This window comes from Lupinus angustifolius, chromosome LG06, assembly GCF_001865875.1.
Source record: "Lupinus angustifolius cultivar Tanjil chromosome LG06, LupAngTanjil_v1.0, whole genome shotgun sequence".
Taxonomy (NCBI): domain Eukaryota; kingdom Viridiplantae; phylum Streptophyta; class Magnoliopsida; order Fabales; family Fabaceae; genus Lupinus; species Lupinus angustifolius.
The window spans coordinates 25291918-25299716 of NC_032014.1; the positions used below are offsets into that span (position 1 = coordinate 25291918).

Genomic DNA, 7799 nt, shown 5'->3' on the forward strand with positions numbered 1-7799 from the left:
GTGTGACTCTAAACTTTAGTGATAGGTGAAACTGGGATGCAATTAAGTAGGATTGTGGGTTTATCATAAATCTAGTTACTTTCATGACTTTTGCTAGTGATGTGATACTACCATAGAATTCTTATTCGATATCAACCAAGTTTCTCAAAGTTCAAAATTAAGTTCCAGCAATAGGCAAGTGAGTTTGAAATTGATATTTATAATAACAATGAAATTCATTAGCCAAGAATGGATTGGATTAGTTTTTCAATCAAAGTTAACTTCATCAAACCTGTTACATTATGATTACTCCCATTTTACTGAATAGTGTTTCTTGCACATTATTGCATGCATACATGGTCTTATCACGTGGTGCTTGACAGATCCACATTGCGGAAATAATTATGGAATATTGAAGAACAATAATGCTACTATATCATTTATTTCTCTTGTTTGACTATTGTTATATATTATTTTTGCTAAGTCTTGTACCATGGGTTTAATATGCGGATTCAATATGTGGATAAGGATGATTCTTCAATGATATCATTACATACAAGGAGCCATTTTGTTCTTTGCCATATCAACATTCTTTGAGCTTCTATATGTTCTTCTATATGCATTTGTGTTTCCCAAGATGCCAATAATCAAATACTGCCATTCGAAAACAACATCAGAAGGACCAAAAACTGTCACAGGTGACGTTGCAGTTGTTGGCATTCAGACCTTACCTATAGTAGAAAAAAGAGAATCAAAACAATAGCGTAAAGGAAATAAGCAATTGATATATGAAATCATTGATTATGCACTTGATTTGTTCCTAACATATGTACTAACACTCTCTATTTTCGTGGATTCCTATTAGAAGATATAGGATCACACAGTTTAGGGGACCTACACTTCACTAAAAAGTATGGTGATCAAAGTTGGAGATTGCTATATCCATAAACTTGTGTGGCAAAGAAGAAGATATTGGGAACATAACTAGTAATGGTTCTCCAACTTTTTGAAATGGACGATGAGAACCTGACAAAACATAAACTAAACATCAAGTAGACTAGATATTTTCCTTGCAAAACTGTTATAAATCAAGGCGGTAATGTGAGATGATTAAGAGAACACAAAAAGCAATCAGTCATGAGTTACTAGAGAAGCAAAGATAAAAAGTCTTTTAGTTACAGAATTAGCCATGAAGAGAGCCCAAAAGATGCCAATCATGTAATCATCATTTCAGTTACTAATCATATATATTAGTATTCATAAGCAGCTTTAATATAGTAATCAGATGTAATAATCAGAATGAATAAACAATCATTAAGCATTTTCAGAATACAAGAGTCAAGACTATTCCTGACTCTCAATTGGAAACCCAAGAGACCCAACTAATCAGCTATAAAAGGAAGATAACATAACTAGAGATTTGATATATGATAGGGCAAATCGCAAGTGCATGATTATGTCGTCAAGTAATAAAATATTGATCCCACGAGGACTGGAAAACTCCATTGATTATAACAATTAATTTATACTTAACTCAAATAAGGAATAAAATTGAATTTAGAACAATTTCCAAGAATAATTATGACAATAATCAAAAGGGATTGAAATCTAATTTACGAAGAGTTCCCAGGATAAGGGTTACCACCTTTACACTAGAAAATCCTTGTTCTTTGCCATATCAACATTCTTTGAGCTTCTATATGTTCTTCTCTATGCATTTGTGTTTCCCAAGTTGCCAATAATCAAATACTACCATTCGAAAACAACATCATAAGGACCAAAAACTGTCACAGGTGACGTTGCAGCTGTTGGCATTCACACCTTACCTACAGTAGACAAAAGAGAATCAAAACAATAGCGCAAAGGAAACAAGCAATTGATATATGAAAACATTGATTATGCACTTGATTTGTTCCTAACATATGCACTAACACTCTCTATTTTCATGGATTCATATTAGAAGATATTGGGAACATAACTAGTAATGATTCTCCAACTTTTTGAAATGGACGATGAGAACCTGACAAAACATAAACTAAACATCAGGTAGAGTAGATATTTTCCTTGGAAAACTGTTATAAATCAAGGCAGTATTGTGAGATGATTAAGAGAACACAAAAAGCAATCGGTCATGAGTTACTAGAGAAGCAAAGATATAAAGTCGTTTAGTTACAGAATTAGCCATGAAGAGAGCCCAAAAGATGCCAACCAGATAGTCATCATTTCAGTTACAAATCGTAAATATCAGTATTCATAGGCACCTTTAATACAGTAATCAGATTCAATAATCACCATGAATAAGTAATCATTAAGCAGTTTCAGAATACAAGAGTCAGGACTATTCCTGACTCTCAATTGGCAACCCAAGAGACCCAACTAAGCAACTATAAAATGGAGAGAACAAAACCAGAGATTTGATATACGCATACACTATCACATAGAGAACACTAGAACAGAGAACCAAGAATAGAGAATATACACACACATTGAAACCAGAAAGTTCAGGCACTGATCCATCACGCATAGCCCATATACGCGAATCGCAAATCAGAGGACATCATACAAATACAAAAAACAACCAGGAACATAAGCCCAACCCTCAAAGAGCAAAGAGTAGGATCATATTCACAGGTAAGTTAATCATCCCTTTACTTACATAATTGCAAGAAAAAGCACATTTGTTTTCAAGTTAGAATCACAAACATATGTGCTTCAAGAAGGCGTAATTCGTGAGCCAGTGTCAATACCAGTATTACTCTATTTTTGTACCCTTCAAGAGCTTGAACCAACTCAGTCCACCATAGAGGAGAGTACCAAAATCCTCCCTATCCATGTATTACCCACATGAAAGAACCCACTGGTTTCGTCAAAGCAAAACCCATTAACCGAAACATCTTTAAAAAAAAAATCAAAACGTCAAACCACCATAGCCACCAAAGAGAAGAATCGAACCACCATAGTCACCGGAGGGAGGAACCGAACCACCATAGCCACCATCGACTTTGTTTCATCACTTCCCGAGAAGGAAGAGAAGAGAGAAGATGACCATACCTTGCTCATCACCTTCGCCCAAATGGCCAACCCCCACGCTTGAACCGTGAATCACCATAGAGGGAAGCTTAAAAAACGAACCGTGAATCACCCTTGAGCTTGATCCTTTTCTAGAGAAAAGGGGGAATGAAATTAGGGATTTGTTTCCCTTATCTTTAGCTGGCACGAAGATATGGGGTTATTACCCTGTTTCACAAAACTTCACTTTTTCTTAATCCATTCCCTTTATGTTTATTATTTCTTTTATGATTTATTTCACATTTTCTTGTTATTTGATTTTCTATAATATTATTCCTTTTGAAAGTTATAATAAAATAAATGCTTATGAAGTTCCCTATCTCGGAACTAATCAACCATAAGTGAATATTTCAATCTAAAATATACTAACGTTTGTTTTAATGAAAAAGTAAAACCTCATAAAAAATACCTTCCAACAAATGATTTTATAATTTAAACATTCTATAGAATTTTTACAGTAAGGTTATGGTTCGAGTCGTCTCTAACTTCTTTGAAAATGGGAAGAAGGTCTACGACCAATACCGTCTTTAAGCTATTAATTCCATGTATAAAAATAATGTGAACTATCTTATCACTTAATTAATAATGGAATTTTTATAGTAAGGTCATGATTCGAGTCGTCTCTAACTTCTCTAAAAATGGGAAGGAAGTCTATGACCAACACCGTTTCTAAGCTATTAATTCTATATAAAAAATATAATCAAAATCCCTTTTTTATCCAAATGAATTTTATGAGATTTTTATAGTAAGGTTATGGTTCGAGTTATCTCTAACTTCCTTGAAAATGGGAAGAAAGTCTGCGACCAATACCATCTCTAAAGTATTAGATCCATTAGATTAAAACAATCATATAATAAATATTTTTAAATCCACCAAATCTATCAATACCAAGTCAACGTTTTCAAATCAATAATGACCAAATCAAACCAAACCAAACTAACCAACCAATTTTTGAACCAGAACTACGTAGTCTTGATTTTCCTATTACACCTAGGGATACATAGGAGCAAGATAAACTCTTACCAGACACAAATATAAAAAATAAAATATTTTGTTTTAATAAATAGATTTTTAATGAATCTGTTTAAGGGTATAAAAGTTCATGTTGTTAGCGAGGGTATCATTTTAATACGGGCGGACAGGGTGCTAATACCTTCCCCGATCTGTAATTGACTCTTGAGCTCAGAATCTCTGTTTAAAGACCATTTTTATCCAATTCGGGCATAACGAGAGTTTTCTATGTTTTAACCGTAAAAAACATAGTGGCGACTCCAAATCAATTGAGAGAGGTAGAAATCGAGTTCGTCTCATCCTAAGTCGCATAACTGGTCTTCCAAGCGAAAATTGGGTCGCAACAACTGGTGACTCCATTGGGGATTTTCTCATAAGAGAGTCAGACCTAGAACCGCTAATAACATGGACTTAAATACCCTTTTGTTTTTTGTTTGTTTGTTTCTATTTTGTGTTCTTTATTTAGAACATTGAATTATTATCTTAAACTATCTTGTTTCATTATCTACAAGTTCTTGTGATTATTTTTTGTAGCTTATTGGGGGATGGAAATTTTTTTAAAAGGTTTGTATGCTTCGTCACACACTAACGATGTACACTTGAGTTTGCACACACATATGTCCTGAACCCGGGTATTAGTGATTAGGATTTGAGATAGAAGTGACATCTATTTTGCTGGTAAATGACCTCATGTCATATATGGTATTTGCGGAATGGACCACCCAGATCGTTCTCGATATCATGAGTTAGCGGCTTGGAGGGCTTGATCCTTCTCATTTCTAGCCCATGATATTTGGTTTCTTTTTTTTCAGGATTAGATGCGATCCGGCAATCTAGAAGTCTAAAGCTCTTATTGAGTCCACTTTAATCAAGACCTAGTACCTAACCATAGGATTGTGACCTTTAGACTATCCAAAAATCCTAAGACATATCTTATTTAAGACACGGGAAGCATAACCTAAGTTTTTTTTCATCATCATTCATAGATTGGGACTTTTGTCCCTTAAAATATGTTCATGCCCGAATGTTATGAGGACGTCATTGCACTTCGATGTCCTTCTTCCATAAGGACAGTTAAATAATTTGCATTCCCTACCATGGGCTAAACGCCCTAGGGATAATTTCCATTCCCTACCATGGGCTAAGCGCTCTAGGGATAATTTTCATTCCTTGCAATGGGTTAAGCGCCCTAGGGATAATTTTCCATTCCCTACTATGGGCTAAGTGCCCAAGGAATATTTTTCCATTCCCTACCATGGGCTAATCGCCCTAGGGAAAATTTTCATTCCTCACCATGGGCTAAGCGCCCTAGGGAAAATTTTCTTTCACTGCCATGGGCTAATCGCCCTAGGGGCAATTCCCATTCCTTACCATGGACTAAAAGCCCTAGGGATAATTTTGATTCCATACCATGGGCTAAGTGCCCTAGGGATAATTTTCATTCCCTACCATGGGCTAAGCGTCATAGGGATAATTTTCATTCCTTACCATGGGCTCAATGCCCTAGGGACAATTTTCATACCCTCCTATGGGCTAAACGCCCAAAGGATAAGTTTTTTGTCATCCTAATAAACATAGAGTTATATCATTTAACTCCGAAGGGACCTTAAAAGTATGTAGATGTAAGTACACCATGACATTTTACTATATTGTAACTGAGACTATATTCCCCTAAATAGGGTCTATCACATCCTAGGGGCATTCAAAATGAATTGACATCACTACATCAAGTTCATGCATATCATTCATTCATAGACTCATCACAATATACATTGTCCTAACATTCATCAAAAATAAAAAAATATCAATCATTCATCCATGCATTCATACATACATTCAGAAAAATAAAATAAAAAACAAAAAAAATAAAATTTCATCATTCAAATATTCATCATAAAAAACGAATATATCATGCATCATTCAAACATTCATAAAAAAAAAGTAAACATTCCAATATTCATACAAGAAATCAAATATTCATTCATCTAATCATACAAAAAATATATCATCTACTCATGCATGGATTCATCATAAAAAATCGAAAAAAAAATCACTCAAGACATGGCATTTCATACACTATCACATATTGCACCTTCATCACTCACTAACAAAGAAAGCAAAAAATCATTTCATCATTGCATTTTATGCAATAGCATACCATGCATTGCGTACACCACCAAATCCATACTCCAAAGCTTCAAACCCATATCAAAATTCATATTCATACCATACATCCTCACAACTCCCAAAACACTGTCCTAACACAAACAAATTACAAGTTCCACAAGAAACCCAAAACAAGTCACATCATAATTGCTTCTAAGCATCCTTATAACAATCATCCTCAATCAAGACTCATGGAATGATCAAATTAGGAGAATCAAGTCAGAGTTGACAGTCCTCGATGAATTGATGATTCATATCTTATTTTGAAAGCCTATTGCTTTCCCCAAGGCTTAGCATCACCCATACAATGGGGCACCAACATTTTCATTTCAAGAATAAAATTGATTTTCCACTGTCAATCTTTTTGACAATCACATACTAATGCATTGATCATATGAATTTACCATCTCATACTTCATTCCACAAATTTCATTCACCCAAACAAAAAAATCAAACCAAATTAATTCACGCATTAATGTGACATATTTGATTCAATAATTAAAATGAAATGGAGGATGATTCAAATGTAAGACCCGAAATGGTGCAGGTCCTTAGGCAAAATTTTCTAAAGACACAAGGAATCTTTGGAAATCTCAAACACTGTGAAGATATCCCTAGTCACCCCATTTGAGCCTTAGGCTTCATGAAAGGAGATTTTTTATAAATTACTCACAAAATATCAATAACCTTGGGCAGGGTAGTTTTTCAACTATTTTCCTTGACATTCAAATACTAAGAAATAAATACACTCTACCTACATCATTTTCCAATCAAACACGAGGATTGAAAATCCAAAACAAGTTAAATAAAAAAACATTCATCGGTCAAAGTGTAATGAAAAATTACAAAAAGTCCACTGAGAGTTCAAATTAAACTCTTAGACAAAATTCAAGGCAAATAAAAATACACTAGCAATGACTGTCAAAAGGAACAATTCAAATACCTCTCGGGAAGATTATCGCCTAAATATTAGGCTTTCACCTACTATATCACAAAATCCAACAAAATCTTAGTACTTGAATGTCATGTCAAGACAACTGTTGAAATAGGACAATGGAGAAAGTAAAAAGGGTTTGGGAAACACATTTTCGAGCCTTGTCCTTTTTCTTGGAAACCCTTAGCCAGGCCACGATACAAGCTCAAAAGACCTTGTCGAGGATTTGATTTGCCAAAGGTATATACATTAGGGCAGAGAAACGCTAACTCCAATAAATTTCCAAAATTTTGATAAAAATATCTCATCTTTAATTCATCGGACTAAATTTCATCATTCATCATCATCACCACCATCATATCAACAAACGGAAATCAAATTTGCATGATCATTCCTTTTAGTATTCCTTTTTTAAGAGTTGTCCACCGAGAATATATAGGACAATTGAAAATCAAAAGAAGAGTGTCAAGCCAAACTAGAGCATTTTATGGGGGCTAATCTCATTTCTTGAATGAAAGTACCTAGAAACCTAGACCTGGGGCAAGGCTGAAGTTGCTTATCATGGAACGTTCTTTAAAAGAAAAAGATTGTCGGACTCAGACGCCGAAATATTGTGACGTTGCTAGACCCAGACGCTAGA

The 7799-nt window shown here is 34.5% G+C and overlaps 1 long non-coding RNA gene across 2 annotated transcripts; it reads right to left on the reverse strand.

The window, feature by feature from the left end:
• Positions 295-3171, reverse strand: LOC109350931. 2 transcript variants are annotated; one of them, XR_002108152.1, is made up of 3 exons: positions 2727-3171; positions 1625-1805; positions 295-710 (listed from the first exon to the last, which is right to left on the reverse strand). It is a non-coding gene; the product is annotated as an uncharacterized LOC109350931 (long non-coding RNA). The 2 variants fall into 2 exon arrangements; XR_002108151.1 differs by lacking the exon at positions 295-710 and adding an exon at positions 717-1005.